The sequence below is a fragment of the Schistocerca americana genome, chromosome 1 (genome assembly GCF_021461395.2).
Source record: "Schistocerca americana isolate TAMUIC-IGC-003095 chromosome 1, iqSchAmer2.1, whole genome shotgun sequence".
Taxonomy (NCBI): Eukaryota; Metazoa; Arthropoda; class Insecta; order Orthoptera; family Acrididae; genus Schistocerca; species Schistocerca americana.
Window position 1 is genome coordinate 762,266,989 of NC_060119.1, and position 22,455 is coordinate 762,289,443.

The following is a 22,455-nucleotide window of genomic DNA, read 5'->3' on the forward strand; positions in this document are numbered from 1 at the left end:
AGTACCTCGTCTCCTACCTTCCAGACTTCACAGAAGCTCTCCTGCGACCTTGTAGACCTAGCACTCCTGAAAGAAAGGATATTGAGGAGACATGGCTTAGCCACAGCCTAGGGGATGTTTCCAGGATGAGATTTTCACTCTGCAGCGGAGTGTGCGCTGATATGAAACTTCCTGGCAGATTAAAACTGTGTGCGGGACCGAGACTCGAAATCGGGACCTTTGTCTTGTCTCCGCAATATCCTTTCTTTCAGGAGGACTAGTTCTGCAAGGTCGCAGGAGAGCTTCTGTAAAGTTCGGAAGGTAGGAGACGTGGTACTGGCAGAAGTAAAGCTGTGAGGATGGGGCGTTAGTCGTGCTTGGGTAGCTCAGCTGGTAGAGCACTTGCCCGCGAAAGGCAAAGGTCCCGAGTTCGAGTCTCGGTCCGGCAAACAGTTTTAATCTGCCAGGAAGTTTCATATGAGCGCACACTCTGCTGCAGAGTGAAAATCTCATTCTGGAATAGCTAACAGTGTTTATTACTTTTCTATCTATTTGCCACTGCCACTGCCTCGTTTTCTCTCAGCATAAAAACGCACGAATACGTTCGCATACCAATTTTTATTGGAAAATTCTTAAAGGTACTTAGGAAAGCAGAATGGGGCAGCTGATACCCCACTTTTGAGTCAGTCTTTTAAAACAGTTCTGCGGTAGAAGTATTTTTACTTTGGTACTTAAACACCCAGAATACATCCCTGGACAGCCTCTGAAATTTTGTCGTTCGAGTTGGGGTTCATCCTAAATTTGAAGCAAGGAATGGCGAAGCGAGTTGAGAGTAAAGCGGAAAGACGCGGACTCCTCTGTTGTATATTTAGCTGCTGGCGACGCTGACGGACAGGGCAGGGAGCGTACGGTGCGGACGGATACGGCGAACCCGTCACGGCGAGGGCGAGGGCCCCGACTGGTGAATGGCTGCGCGCCGCGGAGAGCCTGCCGGGGTCATTCATCGTGGCCCGCACCCCCGGCGCGAACACAAAAAGTCCTTAAACGCAACACAAACAAACACGCCAAGTTCCCGCAGCGCCCTGCCTCACGCAGATACCATCGCGCGCCGACAGCCGCCGCCCGTCACGGCCCCGACACACGGCGGGTCCTCGTCTCCTCCGGCACCGCGGCGCTGCCCGGCAATTACTGCGGGCCGCTACACGCACTTACCGCAACTGTGCCAGTACTGCGCCCTATAACGCAAATTACGACACTGTCCGTGTCGTTGCAGACGTCTACGGCTGTCTCTGTTGTTCGTGTAGCACGCTGTAAAACGAAGCGTTCTCGTCCTATACATCGAAGAAATCTAGCGACATATCACTCTCGCAGCTTCTGTAATGATACTTAGGGTTTAGGTTGTAGACTGTCTAATAGGCCTTGAAATTGGATATTACAGGTATGTACACCAAATGAATGCGCATCTTTTCTGCAGTTGATGACAAGACAGAAACAACTTTGTTTCTCAGTACCATAATTAGCACAATCAAGAAAAAACAAATACATACTTTTTTCCAAAGCAACGCGAACTACTTAAAAAAAGAGGGATTAAGTGTATAGTTATGGGATATAAACGACATTTCACTGCAGAAATTCCACTCCATGAAGAGTACCGGCTATATCTTTTTTAAATAATGGTACAAAAAATCTCTAAAAAACGTAAAAAATATAATTCACTTGTGAATTCTGCTTACAGCGTTGGTCAGCGTCAGTAAGAAAACTTATCGGCCACTGGCGCGCAAGTGTGTGTGGTGTGTGGCCGACTCGTGTAGTATCAGATTTGTAGGGTATTTGGATGTGACTCTGGCCCGATGTTGGACGGTACTGGAACGTGATGACGGACGTAGTGTTCTTCATGGATCGTGCGGGCCACATGTGGTCACCGCATGGGACGGTCGCAAGGATAGACTGCAGACGAATAATGTCGCATTATGTTCAACGATGAATCGCTATTCTGAAGTACCTCGTACGACTGTCGTCAGAGAGAATGACAGCGAGGAGGGGAGAAGTCCCATTGCTGTAATGTTTTTGAGAGGCACAGCAGCATTACTCCTCGAGCCCTGATATCGGAGCCGTCGGGGAAGACTTCAGGTCACGTCTGGCAGTGACTGATGGAAGTGTAAGGGCAGAACGTAAGTCGTGAACATGAGCTTGCTCATGTGTTAGCTCCCATGAGGCAGAGTCGAAGTTTAATATTCCAACAAGACAATGCTCGTCGACATATGGCAAGCATCTCTGGAAACTTTCTACATGATGATGAGGTACTCCTGTGGCCAACAAGGACCACAGATCCCAATCCTGACAGAACATGTGTGGCAGTAGCTCGGACGTTCAACTCTGACCCAGTGCCATCCAGGATATCGAGGACCAGTTACAACAGTTGTGGGCCAGCCTGACTCAGTAAAGAATTCAATGGCTTTATGAAAACTTTCGCAACCGAGTCAGCGCATTCATTCGTGTCAGAGGGGGTACAATGTCACATAAATAGGACTCGTACTGTATGTTCTTTGTAAATCTGACTTGACTTTATAACCACAACAATAACATGACGTACAATGTCACATAAATAGGACTCATACTGTATGTTCTTTGTAAATCTGACTTGACTTTGTAACCACAACAATAACATCACCTACCCACGAAATTTCATTTTGTTTCCTCTTCTCCTTCTGGGCACTTCACTTTTTTTGTCATTTACTATATATGTAGAATAGGCCTATGCCGTTTGTTGTACGGTAATTAATTTTGTTTTCGCTTCTTTCGATGATATACACGGCAAGGGGCAAGAGGGACCAGCTTAAAGCAATGTCTCTGCCTTATCCTCTCATACTAATGTAAAAAGCATACGTGGACAAACGGAAACGTTTGTAATTTTAACACTACTGCCAAATGACTCTCTCACCTCCAGGGAACGGTGAGATATTATACTAGAGTTTAATGTTAAACATTCATATAAAATTTATTGATCGGAGACTGACGCATTTTTCCCAGTCTCCGCTTCCATCAAAACTGACTCTAAGCATTATGGGACTTAAATCTGTGGTCGTTAGTCCCCTAGACTTAGAAATAAACCTAACTAACCTAAGGACATCACACACATCAATGCCCGAGGGAGGATTGGAACCTACGACCGTAGCAGCCGCGTGGTTCCAGACTGATGCGCCTAGAACCGTCGACCACAGTGGCCGGCCCCGCTTCCATCAACCACGCTTTCAATCTCTGCGGAGTATTGATGAGACACTATCGGTATCCCAGAGGGTTGGAGCATAAGTCTATTGCACTTTTACGGATATTTAATAAACGCAATGGATAGACAGATAGAAAGAGTTTAGTCATCAGCAATATATTCTCTTTCACTATTTACAATGGTCTACCAACGATGGGTTAACTTTACTATTCCACGACTGTAGATATCGCGTGATTTTGAGCCGCAAAACTCGTCGAGCCATATTCGAAGTGCATTTTCATCTGGGAAGGGAGTTTGCTGCGAGTTTTTCGATAAAGAGCGGAAAAGGTGAAAAACTGAGGGCGCACGTTCAGGTGAATAAGGTGGGTGCAAAATGACTTCCCAACCCAAAGCCCGTATATTGTTTTCGAAGTCTAGCAGAATGCGGGTGGGCGTCATCGTGGAGCAGCATCATTTCACGCCGTCTTGTTGGTCGCTGTTCTTGAATTGTGTCCGCAAGTAGTCTCAGTTGTTGATAATAAATGTCAGCAGTGATGATTACACCTCGGGAAAGCAATTCGTAGAACACCACACCGTCGCTGTTCGACCAGAAGCAAACATTATACACTGAACCGCCAAAGAAACTGGTAGAGCAATGAGTATTCAAATACAAAGATATGTAAACAGGCAGAATAAGGCGCTGTGGCCGGCGCAGTTGTTAGATCGGTTACTGCTGCTACGATGGAAGTTATCAAGATTTAAGTGAGTCTGAACGTTGTGTTACAGTCTGCGCACGAGCAATGGGACATAAGATCTCCGAGGTAGCGATGAAATGGGGATTTTTCCATACGACCATTTCACGTGTGTACCGTGAATATCAGGAATGCGGCAAAACATCATATCTCCTACATCGCCGCGGCCGGATAAAGATCCTGCAGGATAGAAACCAACGACGACTGGAGGGAATCGTTCAACGTGACAGTAGTGCCACCCCTCGGCAGATTGCTGCATATTTCATTGCTGGGCCATCAAAAAGTATCAGCGCGCGAACGATTCACCGAAATATCATCGATATGGGCTTTCGGAGCCCAAGGCCCACTCGTGTATCCTTGATGACTGCACGACACAAAGCTTTACGCCTCGCCTGGGACCGTCAACACCGACATTGGATTATTGATGACTGGAAACTTGTTGTCTGGTCGGAAGAGGCTCGTTTCAAATTGTATCTAGCGGATGGACGTTTTCGGGTATGGGGACAACGTCATGAATCCATGGGACTGTTCAAGCTGGCGGAGGCTCTTTAATGGTGTGGGGCGTGTGGAGTTGAAGCATTGTAGCACCCATGGCAATTCTAGATAAGATTCTGGCAGGTGACACGTACGTAAGCATCCTATCTGATCACCTGCATCCATTCATGTCCATTGTGCTGTCGGACTGACTTGGGCAATTCTAGCAGGGCAATGCGGCATCCAACATATCCAGAACTGCTACAGAGTGGCTCCAGGAACACTCTCCTGACTTTAAACGCTTCCGCTGGCTACCAAACTTCCCAGACACGCACACCATTGAGCATATCCGGGATGCCTTGCAACGTGCTGTCAAAAGAGGTCTCCAAACCCTGTACTCTTAAGGATTTGTGGGCAGTCCTGCAGGATTCATGATGTCATTTCCCTACCGCACTGTTTCAGACATTAGTCGAGTCCATGCCCCGTCATGCTGCGACACTTCTGCGTGTCGCAGGGCCCCACGCAGTATTAGGCAAGTATACCAGTTTCTCTGGCTCTTCAGCGTGCAGGTGGACGGGGAGTTGCTGCTTTGTTTGGTCTCCATCATTCCTTCCTTTTCCTCACGTTAGCATAAAGATACCGTTTCTCATCAACGTAACGATTCAGGATAGGAATGGTCGATGTTGTCTGCGAGCCAATCGATGATGACCAAGCGCAGATGCACTTATCCCCCCGCTGACTTTTATGATTTTGACTTAGAGCAGATGTTATCCACACACCCGATTTTTGATCCTATCCATTGCATGCGAATTTCGGACGATTGTGGAATGATCGCAGTTCATTACATTTGCATATTGTCGAGTGCAATGACGTGGCTTGTTGTGGGTTAATACGTTTAAATGATCTTCATCAAACCCTGATATATTCCTGAACAGGGGGAATCGCTAACGTCAAAACGATCCTCCGTAAAATGAGAAACTCATTTTCTTGCCATGCTCCGTCCTATGGCATTATCCCCATACATGACGCAAATGTTTCTGGCCTCCCCCGCTGCTGTCACCCCTCTATTGAACTCAAACAGAATAATACGTCGGAAATGATCCGATTTCTCCTCTTGACACTCAATTTTCTTTCGTCCACAGCTCCACTCACTACCTCCAAATGACAAAATGACAATATGTAAACTCAAATAACAACAGTGAACTACAAATAAAAATGACAATCGACAAATAAATCCATAGCAACCGGAATACCAACATGCAAAACGAAAACCCTACAAAGTGATGCACCAACTTAATAACTGGTTACCACAACAAGTACAGCACCTGCATGTCTCCAAGTTCAGCTATGTGAGATTGCGAAAAGAGTGAGCTACGTAACGGCAACGCGCTATGTGTGGTACTGTCAAAGAGATAATGTTAGTGACCAAAAAGTGATGGAGAAAGCTGATGACTTCGTTGCTACACACTATTATGGGTAATTTCCAAGAATGATTGCCTATCGAAGTTGCGGGGTCCAAACGATACGTATCGAACGTGTGACTGTAAGTAAGTCTGGTGCCGGGCGTTATGAGTATGTTTACGGTGGTCACTACAGCAACAACAAAAAAAGAGTGTTACAAAAATACTTGTAATTGCAAAGGAGACGTCTTACCTTACGTCATCGGTGTTGTCGTCACGTGAAAGTCTATGTGATGTGTATGCTACAGGGACGATTCCCTTCTTGCCATAGCCTGGGTGAACACTGGCAATATCACGCAAGAATATCGGCAGAATGTCACATGCGTTAACTTTTCCCTGGAAACACAAGTTGTGGAAATAGAGGTACTGAAGCAAGTACAGTTCGTCTTTGTCCTGGACGCCCTTCTCTTTTAATGGAAGACTCCACAGATTTCCATAGCCGCTCGATGTTCTGCGTGAGCACACTGGGGTCATCCAAAGACACGAACTCTACAGAGTGGTTCACGAACTCGTGGTCGAATCCTTCAGCTTCCAGAGTCTTGTGGGACTGAAACCCGTCTGTAATGACTTTAGTACTAGACAGTATGAAGTGCATTATCAGACCCACTATAATGACCTTGTCTCTGAACAATACTCTCACAACGAAACATTTCCAGGACTCTCTTTCTACTCCACCGATTACCCAAATACGATCGATTTCACTCTTTGAAGGTCGTCCTCTCTGATTCTTCCTTCTAGCTATGTGAGCTTCGTCCACTTCCACAACTTTACTCGGTCCATCAGTCGGTACATTGTCGTTTGTCACTATCACATAACACACTTCTCTACAAAACCCGAAATAGTCGCACACCGGAATAGCAGATAAGTCAGTTTCCGATGGTGTTGCTTCAAAGGTGTAGCCTCGAATCCAGCAAGATAGAAGAATGACGCTGGTCTGGATGGATAATTTGGAAGAGTCGAACCACGTATTCTTCCCGATACTCGTTCGTTTCCCCACTGTTCGCAATGAAACTGTAGCGGTATTTCAGCATCGAAGCTCCTCTTACGAGTTTTACACACTTCGCATCACCACAGTCTACACAGTCCCTTCTTTCCTTGTCCGGTAGTACTCCATATTTGCGACAAAAAGTCAAACAATTTTCTGAGCTGTATAAGCATGGAATTAGATTTGTCCATGAAACTTCCTGGCAGATTAAAACTGTGTGCCCGACCGAGACTCGAACTCGGGACCTTTGCCTTTCGCGGGCAAGTGCTCTACCAGCTGAGCTACCGAAGCACGATTCAGGCCCGGTACTCACAGCTTTACTTCTGCCACTACCTCGTCTCCTACCTTCCAAACTTTAGAGAAGCTCTCCTGCGTCTCCTACCTTCCAAACTTTACAGAAGCTCTCCTGCGAGGAGAGCTTATGTAAAGTTTGGAAGGTAGGAGACGAGGTACTGGCAGAAGTAAAGCTGTGAGTACCGGGCGTGAGTCGTGCTTCGGTAGCTCAGTTAGTAGAGCACTTGCCCGCGAAAGGCAAAGGTCCCGAGTTCGAGTCTCGGTCGGGAACACAGTTTTAATCTGCCAGGAAGTTTCATATCAGCGCACACTCCGCTGCAGAGTGAAAATCTCATTCTAGATTTGTCCATGTGTGAGAATCCGCCGAAGAAACGTCAGGAACACCAGACATCCCATTCACTATCGACAGAAATCGTCTGGGTTTCCCATGCAACTCACAAATAATTCGCAGAGGTATGCCATGTAGAGCAACTAAAGGAACGACGGAAAGCCAGGTAAAAATGACGATCACAAATAATTGATCATAACACCTGCCTCCAGAGTCGCTTGACCGATTTACAGTCGCACGTTCGAAATGTATCGTTTGGACCCCACGACTTCGATAGGCAATCGTTCTTGGAAATTACCCTTATACGGCTCAGGTTGTTGATAGCACGGCCCCGCTTTCCATTCCGCAACTATGGCCAGTGCGAGACACCGGTGTCACTGACTGTTTCGGAGCAATTCGGCATCGGCATGTGGGAGTGTGCGGCGTTAATGAGACGACAGGGCCGCGACGGCGCATCGGCGGAGATCCGTCTCTGGCGGCGCGGCCCGAACGCCGGTCGGCGGCTCTAAATACGAGCGCAGCGGAGCGGGGCAGCGGGCCGACTTGTAGCCATAAATCCGACCGGCGGAATATCATAACAGCGCCGCTTGTTTGCGCTCGCCGCGCACATAAAGCCGCCTACGCGCCGGACAAGCCAACCACCTGCGCCGGCCGGCCCGGCCCCGCCGCCGCCATTAATCTGCTTCGAGCGTGGGAGGTCCGCGCTTCCTCCGGCGAATCCGCCTCCGCCTAGGGCTTCTCCACAGCAGTATAGGCCGAGGCTGCGCCGTCCCAGTGACGGTTTCGCAGCCTGTCCTCGTCCCAGCTGTTGCTGCGTCTCTGCTGACGACGATACAATCAAAGCGCAAGTTACTTCTGTATACATCAAGTTTGCAACTTTGCTTCCGCCATTTTACAATAGACGGCAGGAGCGGAAAGTGATAGTGCAGGTGGTAGGTCGCAAGTGTCAGACAATAAGCTTAGGCATTTGTAAACATAACGCCATCAACATATCAGTCGATTTGTGATTACATCATGAAGTTATTCTTGATTGAATATGTCACCTTACGGGTCCAATTCTCGTCATATGTGGGCAGTTTTAATTGTCTGCTTTAACACGAATAAATCTGCAGCTGAGACTCACAAAATGCTGGATAAGACTAGTGAAAGAACGTCCAGGTAGCGGTTTCAGCGCTTCAAGAACGGCGGTTTTATATCGAGGAACAGAATGGCGGTGGAAGAGAGAAGGTTCTCGAAGCAACCGAAACCGACGGAAATAATCACAGGAGGTCGTTATCAAAAGCAGTTGATGTATTTCGGCCGAGCACTGGAAGACAAATGACCACATCACAGCAATAGCAATGAAAAATGGGTTTTGCGGCACGTCCCATGTCGTTAAATTCGTCAAAACATGCTTGGAAACTTTGAAATGGGAGGTCCTACCCCATACACCGTATTGTCCCAGACATAGCTCCCTCTGACTGTCACCGTTTTCGATCAGTGGCACATGTCCTCTCCGACCAGCACTCCTGGTCGTATGAGCATGCGGAAAATTCAAGGATCTCCTCAAAAGACGACCAATTCTTCTACCGTGGGATTCGTATGTTGTCAGTAACACGGAGAAAAAGTAGTTGCCAGCGATGACCAGTACTTTTCGCAATAAATCTTTTGTAAGTTTTTCAAAATAAAGCTTAGAATTTGGAGAAAAAAACGGTGGAAGCAAAAGTTGTAGGCCTAATAAGAAGGATAAAAGAACAGACCAGTAAATTTACGTAGGTTTGCTGCAAATTCATCAGCACATTCTATGTTCGACTATAACAAATTCACTTGAGACAGGTAAGCTTCTGTCCACAAATGTGCGCGTATTTAGAAAGCATCGCTCATGCCCTTTTCTCGCACGATAGCCTGCGGACTATGGATGTAGGCCAACAGGCAGATTCCATATTACTAGATTTCGGGGAACCGTTTTGTATCGTGCCCTACTGCAGACTGCTGACGAAGGACCGAGCACACGGGATAGGTTTACAGATACATGAGTAGGTCTATGACATTTTAAGCAACAGAACACAGTACTTATTTATTTCTAATTTCTGCTACCAGTCACTTTTTATTTTATGTTTAATCTAACATAATACAACACGTTTCGAACATGTTCTGTTCATCTTCAGGCTTTTATCACTGTCAAACAAAAGCCTTTCACACAATTTTCGTAACACATATCTGATGCAAATCTGTCTGCATCCTATACAGACTGTGGTATCATACATAGTCAACCACAAGGAAGAAAACCAGCACAAGACATCACCGATTTCGATTTCTAGCCATCCATTGCCCCCTCCTCCTCCCCCCCCCCCAAATGCCACACCAGCCGCTACAGTAACAAACAATGGACAATGAGTTCTAGATTAATCTAGTTTAAAACTGTTTATTTTTAAGTAAGATTTCTCTGTTTGTATGTATGTATAAACGCCTGAAGATGAACAGAACATGTTAGAAACGCGTTGTATTATGTTAGATTAAACATAAAATAAAAAAGTGACTGGTAGCAGAAATTAGAAATATATAATTATCCCACACAGTCACGGTTCACAAACATAGGCATTATGACCGAAAGTAAGAACACAGTACGTTCTCCTCGACGGCGAGTGTACACCAGACACAAAGGCATCATTGGGAATGCGCTAGGAAAGTGTTACGGGACCGCTCTTGTTCTGTACATGTGTGTGTGTTCTTATGGTGAACAGCGATCTGTGACTGTTTGCTGATGACGCTATAGTAGACGGGAAAGTAACGTCGTTAAGTGACTTAAGAAGGATATAGGATGACTTAGACAGAATTTCTGTTTGGTGTGAGGAATGACAGCTTGCACTAAATGTACAAAAATGTAGGTCAATGCAGATGAGTAGGGAAAACAATTCTTTCATGTTGGGATATAGTATTAATGGTGTGCTGCTTGACACAGTCACGTGTCAAGTCGTAACGTTGAAAACCGGTAGGAAATGGAATGAATACGTAAGTACGGTAGTAGGAAAGGAGAATGGTTGACTTTGGTTTACTGGGAGAGTCTTAGGAAAGCGTAGCTCCTCTATAAAGGAGACCAGTGCGATTCATTCTTGAGTATTGCTCGAGTGTTTGTGAGCGCCACCAGGTCGAATCAAAAGGAGACATCGAAGCAATTCAGAAGCGTGCCGCTAGATTTGTTACAGGTAGGCTCGATCAAGAAGCGAATACTACGGAAATGCTCCGCGAACTTAAATGGGAATCCCGAGAGACAAGACGACGTACTATTCGTGAAACATTATTGAGGACGTATAGAGATCCGGCATTTGCAGTTGACTGCAAAACGATTCTATTTGGGCCAACGTAAATTTCGCAGATACAAGAGATATCAGCAATCGCACGGAGAAAATAGACAGTCGTTTTTTCCTCACTTCTTTTGCGAGTGTAACAGGAAAGGAAGTGAGTAGTAGTGGTACAACGTAGCCTCCGCCATGCACTATTCGGTGGCTCTCGGTGTATGTATATAGACGTGGGTGTAGAAGAACGGTTGAATGGAATGGTACGAAATTCGTCTGAAGTCAACTAAAGAAACCAAATGATCAATTTTCTTGGAATAATAGTTCAAGCTATACTTCGTTATATTACGTTCTTTGGCATCGGTCTCGGGATGAAAGCCTCATTCGCAAGCTCTCATTTTCGCTCGCATCAGCCAAGCTGTCATTCTTCTACTCGGCGCCATCACTACCTGCTGTGGAACTGTTATTTCCAGAAAAAAATACTTTACCAACTGTGGCCGCACATATAGCATTCTTCTTATAAAATAACGGAGAAGGTCGTTAAACCACATAAATAATTCACTTAAATGGCTGGCTGGAATTCGAAACCCTTTCCTCGTGGATAAAATATCTGGCTCCAAATCACATTCCCTAGCGAAAAGGACCCAGTAATACAGCAGTCATAACCTGTTGAAACTGACCTTCCTCTATCGGATTCTCGTACATAAGGCTGTGCATGGGTGTCACCCCGGTAATGTCGAGTAGAGTTAAACATGATGGTTGTGCAAGCCGACGTCATAGGTTAGGAAGTGGACGATGTCTCACATGTGTTGAGTGAGTACGATGCAACTTGCTGTCTTCGATACCTTGCTGGATCATCATAGACAATTTTGCTAAAGTTGATTGCACCGTTTTCCAAAAGTGTTATTTAGCTCTGTGTGCTAGAATGAAGCGAAATTGATGAAAAAAGTGTTACGAAATTAACAAGCATCATACTTTCGCATTACATGCGGGCCCCTCAGAGCACAGACGCAGTTGGACCCGCAGTAATTCAGGTTTTCTGTATGTTTTGCTCTATATAGACCGGGACCGCTACAGTTAAGCACAGCAGGAATGTGCAGTACGAAGTAGTGGCACACAAAAATGCCGAAATAATACATAAGGAGATTCTCCGACGAATCGGCAAGGAAACGTAGATGAGTGGAAACCTAACTAGAAGAAGGAACAGGATGATATGACGGGTGTTAAGACATCAGGGAATAACTTTCATGATACGATAGGGAACCATGTGGGGTAAATGTTGTAGGAAAGGCAGGGATTGGGATATATGAATCAACTAATTGAGGACTTGGGTGTAGATGCTATTCAAACATAAAGTTATAGACACTGGAGATGAGCATGTCTATTTGGATGCAAAAGACGTTCAAAGCATGCCTAAGATTAACGGGATGGTCCTATTTTGGAGTGAAGTTTCCTGTATTTATCTGATCGTGTAAGTTAAAATTAGCTGCGGATGTTGGGACGAATGTACAAACACAAAGCTTAGTGCTGTATCGACTCAATGCCGAGACTGCATTTACAGTGACATTTCACACAGGTGCTGTGTTATCGACCATGAGTGTTTCCATTCCTTTTGCACTCGTCTATATTGCGCCATCATGCTGTTAGATACAGATCGATCCTCTTCAGAACGACATCTTGTCGCTTTTCGTTGTTACAGCGTCTTATCTTGAGAACATTGTTCTCACATCTCTAAAAATGGAAAATTTTGCTGTAGAGAGCGGTAATTGCATTTAAAGGACAGATCTAAATGTACTGTCAAATGTATTTATAATACATATAACTGATGGATTTTCCCGCAATTATAGAACATTACAACACGGTCCAGTCACATTAATGTGGCCTCTGCCTATGTTCGAAGTCAACGTGCAATGACCACTCACAAACGGCAGGTGGTAGAACTAGCACGGGAGAGTATATAAAGAGCGACGAAGGGACGCGGAAGACAGTGCAGTCATTGTCGTATTGCGGAAAGGGTGCGATTTATCCCATGTCCGAGAGGGTGTGATCATTAGCTTCCGGGCCAAGTGTGGAAGCATTTCCCAACCGACTAAGTTTCTAAACTGTTGGTGTGCTGTCGTGGTTAATACACTACTGGACATTAAAATTGCTACACCACAGAGATGACGTGCTACAGACGCGAAATTTAACCGACAGGAAGAAGATGCTGTGATATGCAAATGATTAGCTATTCGGAGCATTCACAGAAGGTTGGCGCCGGTGGCGACACCTACAACGTGCTGACATGAGGGAAGTCTGCAACCGATTTCTCATTCACAAACAGCAGTTGACCGGAATTGCCTTGTGAAACGTTGTTGTTATGCCTCGCGATTGCGGTTTATCGTATCGTGACATTGTTGCTCGCGTTGGTCGAGATCCAATGACTGTTAGCAGAATATGGAATCGGTGGGTTCAGGAGGGAAATACGGAACGCCGTGCTGGATCCCAACGGCCTCGTATCACTAGCAGTCGAGATGACAGGCCTCTTATCCGCATGGCTGTAACGGATCATGCAGCCACGTCTCGATCCCTGAGTCAACAGATGGGACGTTTGCAAGACAACAACCATCTGCACGAACAGTTCGACGACGTTTGCAGCAGCATGGACTATCAGCTCGGAGACCATGGCTCCGGTTAACCTTGACGCTGCATCACAGACAGGAGCGCCTGCGATGGTGTACTCAACGACGAACCTGGGTGCACGAATGGCAAAATGCTATTTTTTCGGATGAATCCAGGTTCTGTTTACAGCATCATGATGGTCTCATCCGTGGTTGGCGACATCGCGGTGAACGCACATTGGAAGCGTGTATTCGTCATCGCCATACTGGCGTATCACCTGGCGTGATGGTATGGGGTATCATTCGTTACACGTCTCGGTCACCTCTTGTTCTCATTGACGGCACTTTGAACAGTGGACGTTACATTTCAAATGTGTTACGACCCGTGGCTCTACCCTTTATTCGATCCCTGCGAAACCCTACATTTCAGCAGAATAATGCACGACCGCATGTTGCAGGTCCTGTACGGGCCTTTCTGGATACAGTAAATGTTCGACTGCTGCCCTGGCCAGCACATTCTCCAGATATCTCACCAATTGAAAACGTCTGGTCAATGGTGGCCGAGCAACTGGCTCGTCACAATACGCCAGTCACTACTCTTGATGAACTGTGGTATCGTGTTGAAGCTAAATGGGCAGCTGTACCTGTACACGCCATCCAAGCTCTGTTTGACTCAATGCCCAGGCGTATCAAGGCCGTTAGTACGGCCGGAGTTGGCTTTCTGGGTACTGATTTCTCAGGATCTATGCACCCGAATTGAGTGAAAATGTAATCACATGTCAGTTCTAGTATAATATATTTGTCGAATGAATACCCGTTTATGAGCTGCATTTCTTCTTGTGTAGCAATTTTAATAGCCAGTAGTGTACATTGTGCGTGGTAAAATGACGGTATGCAGAATCGACGCCGAGGCAACTGTGGTGCACCATGGGCCATGGCAGGGGCGAACGACGGCTGCGGAGAGGTGTAAAGGCGAAAAGACGTGCAATTGTTGGGCAACTGCCCGCCCATATGACGAAAGGAGCTACCAACAGTGTCCCCACAAAGACCGTTCAGCGAACGTTGCTGTCAGTAGGCCTCCGCATTAGTCAACTGTTCCGTGCACCCATGCTGACTGCTGTTCATTGGCAACGAAGGCTGGAATTAGCATGCAATTACCAATGGACGTCCACTGAATGGCGACAGGTGACCTTTTCAGATGAATCACGACTTAAGCTCCATCGGCGTGAAACGTCTTAAAGTATACACACCCTGCAATAATCGTCAGAAGGGTGAGGTTGGAGGACGGAGCTTTATGATCAGGGGAATGTTTTCGTAGCATTTCCTGGGTGATATCTTCATTCTGGAAGCCCCAGTAGCTCAACACAAGTATACATCTATCCTTGGGGTCCGTGTCCAACCACATACACAGTTTTATTTTTCTCGACACGATGGCAACTATCAGCAGGACAATATAACGTCCCACACAGCTCTCAGTGTACGTATATGGCTCAAATGAGCAGCAGAATGGGTTTACCGTACTGCCTGGCCACCAAACTCCCCGGTTTTAAACCCAGTCGAGAATCCGTGGGACCACCTCGATTCGAGAATCTATGGTACCATTTAGGTCGCCATGGATCCTCAACCGAGAAATCTGGCACAGCTGGCCACGGTCCGTGCTGCAAGAAATGGTTATTCAGGCTCCTGACAGGCAGTCATACTAATGCGACCGGAGAGTGTATCACTAAATTATTTTAGGTATCCTACCATTTTTACTTTTGTCTTTGCGCTGCCTCCTTCATACACAAGCATATTGTCGTAGCACATCCAAGGGTGCAATACATGTTCACCTTTCTATTTCGTAAAATGGGAAGAAGGATCGAATTTTGCGGCTGAAAGAAGCATCCTGTTTAGCTGCAGAAGTATTGCGGACGTAATAGGACGGGGTCGTTTCAACGCAATCATTCAAACATTCTCCAAAAGGGATTTAGGAAACTCATGGAGAACACATCTGCATGGTGAGACGAGTTGAAAGAACGGGCGAGACCTACGACAAATGATACGTGCTATATATCAAAAATCAGATGTAATCTATAATGTTCGCCTGAAACTGGACCAGATTGGCTTCAAGCTTACAGTAATCGAGTTTACGGCGGAGAGACCCTTCAACCGGCGCTCTTACTAGCAATGGCGAAGCTAGGCTGAGTCAATGAGTCAACCGGGCCAGACTGGAGCCGCCTAGGTTGAGGGGCCTCTTATTGACCCCCCCCCCCCCCCCCAAAAAAAAGAGGAAAGAATAAATGGAAAAGTAATTAAAACATCAGCCAAGTGAAACCTTTCCCTGTATTAAAATAATGAAATCATTACGACGTAGAGAAATGTGAATCATACAAACAATATTAGATAGCAGAATACGCTGTGTTCAGTGCGTCTACGTACTCGTAAACGAAAGCAAACGTAACACGCAGAATTAAATATCACAGAAATGAATGTAACTGAAATGTTTGAGTTTGTTAATACGTTCAATCAAGATATTCTTTGCACACAGTATTGAATGTTGAAATTGGTAGCGACCGGAAACGAATATCAATCTGAAATCATACAGAGTATTTATACGTCTTCCGGAATAGCTAATCCCATGGCCCGCTGCTCCGAGAGTCTTCTTAGAGTGAATGATTAATAATTTTTGTGTCAGATCTTGGGGTACACAGGAGCGTAAGAGGTCATGTAAAAATGAGTTACTGCTACAAATTACTCATCACCGAAATGAACACAGCATTATGCAATTAGCGTTAAGTTAGTTTAAGTCAGATTAAGTACTGTGTAAGCCTAGGGACCGATGACCTCAGCAGTTTGGTCCCACAGGAACTTACCACCACCACCACCTTCTGGTTGAATATAAACCACTACAAAGAATTAATACACCATCTTAGGGCTTGCACGCTGTGAGTACGGAAGTTGTAAGTACATGGCTTTTTAGAAACGACGCTGTCAGAAATAAATATGGATAATTCGGATTTAACGTCCCGTCGACGATGAGATTATAAGAGACCGAATACAAGCTTAGGTTCAGTAAGGAAATCGTCCGTATCCTTTTCAAAGGAACCATCCTGAAATTTGCCTCAAGCTATTTGGTTGGAAATCACGGGACTCGTAAATCTGGGTCGTTGGACGGTGATTTGAATCACCGTCCTCACCGTTTTCTTAGCACTGCGACATGTCGCTCGGATGCTGTAGGAAACGTCAAAGGATCATACGACCAAGTACTTGACGAATCTTTGAACATTTGTGAAAGATGGTCTCTGCAGTGTAAATTGTCTAACAAACGAATTAAAGCAGTACAGACGGACTTCGACGAGTTTTGCAAGGATGAATGGCTCCAGAGCCCGTAACTGGACTCACAGTAACGTTTTATTTCTAATGATTTGTCAATCAATACTTGTTCTTAGGGGATGACGTATGTTATAGACGCACACGTAGTAATACAATTGTTTATAGTATCTACTGCCATGGACGAGTATTTTAAAGCCGAAGCACTTAAATTTTTCAGTGACATTTTCTCTTCGCATTTCTCTTCAGTTTCCAGAGCAGCAAATGTCGGTAAGAACTTTATTTAAAGCACAAATATTTAAAAAAATACTTATGCACAGCCGTAATGATGTGTTCAAAAAAGCTGTCGCATTTGATAAAACTGAGTTTTTTTGTTTGAGAGCTAAAAATGTCTTTAAAAACTATATACCTTCTTTAAGGAGTCAGTCATGTTTACCTTCTTGGCAGTACTATCAGTAAGAGAAGGGTGGAGCAGATAGTCACATTTTTGTCTAACTGGTCAGAAAATGTAACAGGAATGTTGTAAAGTCTAAACTGGCAGAACTCGAAACAAAGCATCTACCAAGAACGTATTTGGAAAGCTCCAAGAATTATTCTTCATCGCAGAAACCACGAACGGTGAGCGTTCTATGTAACTGTCCCGCAGAGGTCGTGCAGATGAAATTTGGCTCGCACGAAGCCATAGAATCGATCATTCTTTCTAAGCTCCATCCGTGAATGGAGCAGCATCAGATTTTAGTGTATGATTCAATTGAAAGTATCCTCTGCCATGCAGTTTGCAATGTTTCGCAGAGTAAATATGAAGATGAAGGTCTATGTAAAATTTAAAACCTCGCAAAGAGATGTCGTGACGCTGAGATAAGTAATTTAACGTAAGACACAAGGGACCACAAATGTCGAGAAATACCCCAAAAGTCGATGACAAATGTTGAACATATGACGTCACCAGGTGACGTACCTCGCTGCACATTCTGTAGTCGACCCTGTCGCACCTCATCGTCCCAAACCAAGTCAAGTAACCACATCGGTGTGGCTGCGGGCCTATGTGCGCGGCATTAGGCGTAGGGCTCAGGGCTCGAGTCTTGCATCTGGCAGTCTATATATATATTTTTTTTTTTTTTTTGCATTGCTTCACTCAGTTATGTGTGTACATCGAGGCACTATTTATTTACTTGTCTCGCAGTCTCCGCTGGTTACTTGCAAGGTACAGTACAACAAAAACATACGATGCAGCGTCGCAAGTAAATAAGGACAAGCGTCCGAATTGCACCACTACCAGTAAATGACCTACATGTGCTTTACTAAATAAAGTCTGTGAACAAAAAGAGATGGAACAAAAGGAAAGAAACACAAAATAACAACTTTTACTTGGTTACAGCGAGGACAATAATTTTGCAACTTTCCAATAGGTGACATAAACAAAAGGTATTCGAAAACAGAGTAGCCTAAAGGAGCGACGTGTAGCACTGTCCCCCTGCTGGCGAGGGTAGGATCGACAAGCCTAATTACTGCACATGCGACGAGGTACTCATCTGGTGACGCTACGTGTTCATTTGTCGTCCACTTTTGCTGTATATCCTGACATTAAATTGCTAGTCGAAGCGTCATCTTCACTTCGAGGGTTTTTAAACGTTAATGGGAATAACCATTTGTATTTACATTGTTTTTTCTAAGATAATTTTCTGTTTTTCACTTACAGTAACGAAGGCGAGCTCTCAGTAATTTTTTATTATGTGGGCATTAGGCAATGGTCCAAAACACTCTTCTGTGCATAACGTTTCGTCTCCTAATGATGGAGACATCATCAGAGGCTATAAAGACCCAGACAGCAGTTTCAAACTAAAAGAAGCTCAGCATAACGGATTGTTAAGCTCGTAGAGTCGCTCTGGCTTGTTTTACGGAGCGTGTGGCACTGTTTGCTTTATTTAGCACTAGGGCACACAAATTGTCTTGTTTAGTTCCTTTGAAATCCTAAAAACAACTTGAATAGAAAAGAATCCCTTAACAGAAAATAATTATCAAAAGCACGAAAATAACCTTAAAATAAAATGAGAAGGACTGAAATGAGTTGTGTTCCTTAGTGCTAAACAAATCACGTACCACCAGTGCTTCCCAATACAAGCTACGCCTGCAGTGGTGTCTGATGAGATCACGATCCGACCATAGCACGGGTGCGTCTAAAGAGTTCGGCTTGCTGACCTTGTTTAAGTGTGAAACTACTGTCTGAATCTTTCTAGCCTTTAATTATGTCTCCAGCATTAGGAAAAGGAATCTTAGACACAGAAACACGCTTTACAACAGAAAATATCCAAGGACACAACTACAGGCCTTAAAAGACTACACCTTACGATCATTTAAGCAAAACAACAATTTAGATCACTAAGAACGTACATTTCATTAGCAGTTTCCATTTTTGAATGGGTTTTCCAGTTTGAGTACTTCTCTGAAAGCACAAACAGTATTAGATATTATTTCACTTAATGTGATATTATTCAGCGCTATAGATAATTATTTTTATTTCTCTTGTTCTGAACCTAAAAAATACTCTCTTACTGGGTTATACAGATTCCCGTAAGAGACAGCTTGTTTTTATATTTTATTAAAATGTACCTTGGAAAGCGTGTGATATTTGTTATGTGCAACCATGTAGGGACGAATGTCTGTTTCATGTATGGATGGATCAGGGATAACTTAATTACTTTTATTTCACTTCATCAAAGTATTTAAGATAAAATAGGCTGTTACTTAAGTTACTTATTTCATTTTTGACGCAAGTAGGTGGGGAGCGGCTGTGGAATGATGGAATGCAGCGGTGTGTTGTGTGTGTGTGTGTGTGTGTGTGTGTGTGTGTGTGGTGTGTGTATATGTATGAAGGGAATTGGTAGGGGTGGGTGGGCTGGATGTGAGATAACATATGTGTAGAGGAGTAGGGCGCTTAGCTTCATGCACTTGGCCGTTCGCGGTGGCCGTGCAGGTTCTGGCGCTGCAGTCCGGAACCGCGGGACTGCTGCGGTCGCAGGTTCGAATCCTGCCTCGGGCATGGGTGTGTGTGATGTCAATAGGTTAGTTAGGTTTAAGTAGTTCTAAGTTCTAGCGGACTTACGACCTAAGATGTTGAGTCTCATAGTGCTCAGAGCCATTTGAACCATTTTTTTTTATGCCATTGCCCCAGGTCCCCAATGAGTGTACTTAAGCCGCTGTACACTAGTTTTTGCAGATGAGTGCTGCAGTGGTCTACCCTTCATCCCTTCTAACTAGCATCTATTTGACTGGTTTTTCTATTACTGTAGATCGCTAGAGTGAACTGCGTTTGCTGAAACAGGCTCATTAAAAATTCGTTCCATAGTTCCTACCGCTCTAAGCAAAGAACGGAAAGCAGAAAGGTGGAAGGGGTGTATAGAGGGTCTATACAAGGGCTATGCGCTTGAGGACAATATTATGGAAATGGACGAGAATGTAAATGAAGATGAAATGGGAGGTATGATACTGCGTGAACAGTTTGACAGAACACTGAAAGACCTAATTCGAAACAAGGCCACGGGAGTAGACAAAATTCTATTAGAACTACTGATAGCCTTGGGAGAACAACCCCTGACAAAACTACGCCATCTGGTGAGCAAGATGTATGAGACAGGCGAAATACCCTCAGACGTCAAGAAAAATATAATAATTACAATCCCAAACAAAGCAGGTGTTGACAGGTGTGAAAATTACCAAACTATCAGTTTAATAAGTCACAGCTGCAAAATACTAACGCGAATTCTTTACAGACGAATGGAAAAACTGGTAGAAGCCGACCTCGGAGAAGATCAGTTTGGGTTCCGCAGAAATGTTGAAATAAGTGAGGCATTACTGACCCTACGACTCATCTTAGAAGATAGATTAGGGAAAGGCAAACCTACGTTTCTAGCATTTGTAGACTTAGAGAAAGCTTTTGACAATGTTGACTGGAATACTCTCTTTCAAATTCTGAAGGTGGCAGGGATAAAATACAGGGAGCGAAAGGCTATTAACAATTTGTACAGAAACCAGATGGCAGTTATAAGAGTCGAGGGCCATGAAAGGGAAGCAGTGGTTGGGAAGGGAGTTTGACAGGTTGTAGCCTATCAGCGATGTTATTCAATCTGTATATTGAGCAAGCAGTAAAGGAAACCAAAGGCAAATTTCGAGTAGGAATTAAAATCCATGGTGAAGAAATAAAAACCTTGAGGTTCGCCGATGACATTGTAATTCTGTCAAAGACAGCAAAGGACCTGAAGCGCAGTTGAATGGAATGGAAAGTGTCTTGAAAGTAGGATATAAGATGAACATCAACAAAAGCAAAACGAGGATAATGGAATGGAGCCGAATGAAATCGGGTGATGCTGAGGAAATTAGATTAAGAAATGAGACGCATAAAGTAGCAGATAATTTTTTTCTCTTTGGGGAGCAAAATAACTAATGATGGTCCAAGTAGAGAGGGTATAAAATGTAGACTGGCAATAGCAAGGAAAGCGTTTCTAAGGAAGAGAAATTTGTTAACATCGAGTATAGTTTTAAGTGTCAGGAAGTCATTTTTGAAAGTATTTGTATGGAGTGTAGCCATGTAGGGAAGTGAAACATGGACGATAAATAGTTTGGACAAGAAGAGAATAGAAGCTTTCGAAATGTGGTGCTACAGAAGAATGCTGAAGATTAGATGGGTAGATTACATAACTAATGAGCAGGTATTGAATAGAATTGGAGAGAAGAGAAAATTGCGGCACAACTTGACTAGAAGAAGGGATCGGTTGGTAGGACATGTTCTGAGTAAGGGATCAGCAGTTTAGTACTGGAGGGCAGCGTGGAGGGTAAAAATTATGAGGGAGACCAAGAGATGAACACACTAAGCAGAATCAGAAGGATGTAGGTTGCAGTAGGTACTGGGAGATGAAGAAGCTTGCACAGGATAGGGTAGCATGAAGACCTGCATCAAACCAGTCTCTGGACTGAAGACCATAAAAACAACAACAAGAGTTCCTACCATCAACACACGACGTAAATGCGCGTACTACAGTTCCTATCATCAAGATACAGCGTAAATACTGTGTTTGATGAATAAATTGTAACTGCAAGTTTAACTACAGACAGAAAGAAATATGAGATTACATTTTCAGAAACACAAAAAGTAAGGAAAGAAAACTTTGGAAAGTTCGCTAACCTGTGTTCTTGCTGTTTTAACAAATTTTTAAAGACATGCTACTGGGTTGGTCAATCATTCTGTCAATATTATCTTTCGCAGTTATTGGCTAATGATGACGTGATGTTCTTGTAACATTAATGGTCGATCAAAAGAGAAATCAAATACTACACGGAAAGGGAGCAAATTCTCGTCGGTGAGGACACTGAGTGACCACTACGTTTTCTTGGAATAGATAAATGGAAGTTGATAGCTGTTAGATGTACACGTTTCCTCCTCCAAACTTATAATAAGCAGTAACATGAGGAAGTAGAAACACAAGCAATGATAACCACATAAAGAAGAAAAATACTTGTGTTTTTACTTAGGCACAAAACCGAAAAAAACTCTAAAAAGGTATTTCCAATTATACAAGCGACAATAAATAATTGCCTGTACCTGGGTTTGTTTGAGAAAAAAATGCAGAGGGACAAACTCGCCCGTCTGAGAGCATAGTACCTACACCAGGGCGATACACTTCCATGTAGTTGGCCGGCTCGAATCCTGGAGAAATTTTCATCTCCAGAATCTGGCCATCAAGGAAGGAAAACATCAGTGCAGAGATCGTGGTGATATCCTTAGCCTGGATAATAATAA

General features: G+C 44.4%; 1 non-coding gene across 1 annotated transcript; it reads left to right on the plus strand.

Moving 5' to 3' along the window:
- Positions 1–353: 353 nt before the first annotated feature.
- On the plus strand, positions 354–428 carry Trnas-cga. The gene has a single exon. It is a non-coding gene; the product is annotated as a tRNA-Ser (tRNA).
- The last annotated feature ends 22,027 nt before the right edge of the window (positions 429–22,455 follow it).